The sequence below is a fragment of the Sinocyclocheilus grahami genome, unplaced genomic scaffold, assembly GCF_001515645.1.
Source record: "Sinocyclocheilus grahami isolate Dianchi unplaced genomic scaffold, SAMN03320097.WGS_v1.1 scaffold368.1, whole genome shotgun sequence".
NCBI lineage: Eukaryota > Metazoa > Chordata > Actinopteri > Cypriniformes > Cyprinidae > Sinocyclocheilus > Sinocyclocheilus grahami.
This window is the reverse complement of record NW_015505547.1, coordinates 184,845-187,628: the sequence shown is the minus strand read 5'-3', so window position 1 is coordinate 187,628 and position 2,784 is coordinate 184,845.

Here is a 2,784-nt window from a genome sequence, read left to right as displayed (position 1 = left end):
TTAACACATTAGTATAGGGACCAATTCTCACTATTAACTAGTTGCTTACAAATACTTACAAAGCACATATTCTGCTTGACCATATTCTACCTCCCTAATCCTACCCAATACCTAAACTTAACAACTACCTTACTACTAATAAACAGCATATTCAGAGTTTATTGAGGCAAAAGTCGTAGTTAAGGGTTTGTTATTAGTGAGAATTTGACCTTAAAATAAAGTGTAACTTATATATATATTATCCTATTACTTGTTTCGCTTCTGTTTCAGTTTTTATAACCATTTCTTACTATGTGTAAGTAAGTTGTTGTTTTTTAGCATTTGTGTTTGGCAGTGTTATTTTTTAGGATTACTGATAAACTACTGTCATTTGATTTTTATTATTTGTATTTATTATTTATTTTAATTGTAGTTACATTATGTCTGAATTTATTGTATAGGTCTTTTATTAAGTTTTTCGTTTTATTTAATTTGAGTTATTTTAATATTTCAACAAACTAAATGGAAATGAAATAATATATATATACTGAATTTATAAATGTGTATGTACATATACAGTATATATGTATGTGTGTGTGGTTGTACATACACATTATGTAGTTGTTGTTTTTTTGGTGTGTTTGGCTTAGTGTTATGTTAAAATCCTTATTATACTCTTATGCCTTTTGTTCTTTAATATTTTGAATTGTTTTTAGCTTTATTTTTTGTTTTTCATATAAATGTTAAGTTTTGAAATTTTGTTGTATGCATTTGTCATTTTTATTTAATCTCTTTATTTTTTAAATGTGTATAGGTAGTATTTATAAAGTTTTAGCTTTTAGTTTTGGATCTGTTTTTAGTTGTTTTAATACTACAATTGATTGCTTCTGTTGTCCTCATTTGTAAGTCGCTTTGGATAAAAGCGTCTAATAAATGACTAAATAAATATATATATATTTAGTATATATGTGTCTATTTCCAAGACTTCTAATACATACTTATATTCTTTCAATATGAGTAAGTAAATAAAATGGCATGCAAACAAAGTGGATTCTACGCCAACTTATCTCCTAATGCGCGTATGTCCTCCTTGAATGATCTTTGGCAGGAAGCTAAAGGACAGAGTGAGTCAAAGTAACCAGAAACATTCTTGCTGGAGCTCTTTGTTGTTTACTTTGTATTACTGTGTGTAAAGCAGTCCCCCCTTCGTCCAATACCAGTGGTCTATTTTATGAGCAAGCTGGGGTGATTATGTACATTGACAATGTCACGTCCCAAAATATATGAGCAATGGCTACTATCTTTGTTCAGAAGGTATTCTTTGAGTTATACATAGACTAGCATACGCCAGTCCGGCATGTTGATACCTAAACAAACACTGGACGTCTGGCCTGATATTACATTATAATGAAGCATGTTAGCAGATATACAGATAGACAGACAGGCAGACAGACATACAGACAGACAGACAGACAGATAGATAGATAGATAGATAGATAGATAGACAGACAGACAGGCGATAGATAGATAGATAGATAGATAGATAGATAGACAGACAGACAGACAGACAGACAGACAGACAGGAGATAGATAGATAGATAGATAGATAGCCAGACAGACAGACAGACAGACAGACAGACAGGAGATAGATAGATAGATAGATAGATAGCCAGACAGACAGACAGACAGACAGACAGACAGGAGATAGATAGATAGATAGATAGATAGCCAGACAGACAGACAGACAGACAGACAGACAGGAGATAGATAGATAGATAGATAGATAGCCAGACAGACAGACAGACAGACAGACAGACAGGAGATAGATAGATAGATAGATAGATAGCCAGACAGACAGACAGACAGACAGACAGACAGGAGATAGATAGATAGATAGATAGATAGCCAGACAGACAGACAGACAGACAGACAGACAGGAGATAGATAGATAGATAGATAGATAGCCAGACAGACAGACAGACAGACAGACAGACAGGAGATAGATAGATAGATAGATAGATAGCCAGACAGACAGACAGACAGACAGACAGACAGGAGATAGATAGATAGATAGATAGATAGACAGACAGATAGATATATAGCTAGACAGACAGACAGACAGACAGACAGGAGATAGATAGATAGATAGATAGATAGATAGACAGACAGACAGACAGACAGACAGACAGACAGACAGACAGATAGATAGACAGACAGACAGACAGACAGACAGATAGAAAGATTTTAGCCTTGTATATATAATTGTTTTATCATTTAAAACCTATCCAACTATCAATGTTTTGCTTTAAAATTGTACTTGTGCTATCTGTCTTTAAAATAAATGAAACCTGGTTTGATATTTGTTATGAACGCAAAACTATTCAGACTTTTTAAATATGTAAGTGTCTAAATACTTTCGGACAGTTAACGTTAGCCTGTCGGAGGCATAAGTCACTGCATACCATGGTACAGCACGATTACCTCACTAAAATAGACATTCAATTGTATATATTTTGATGGTAATCCAAGGTACTACAGTAAACATGGTATTACCATCGTGGTAGCGTCCAAAAACGATGGTCTACTTCTTTGGAAGTGGTCAGAGTAACGCTTCTGTTGTGTTGAGAAGCACAGCTGTTCTCTGTGACAGCATCGCGCGAGTCGCTCATTTCTCCTCGTGCTGATTTCAGCCAATGAGCGCGCAGACTCTCCCACCAATCAGAGACCTGCCTCTGGATCTGATTCTGCGGGACAGATACTGTACCTCACTCACTGGACTATTAACGACCACATTCAGATTCGACT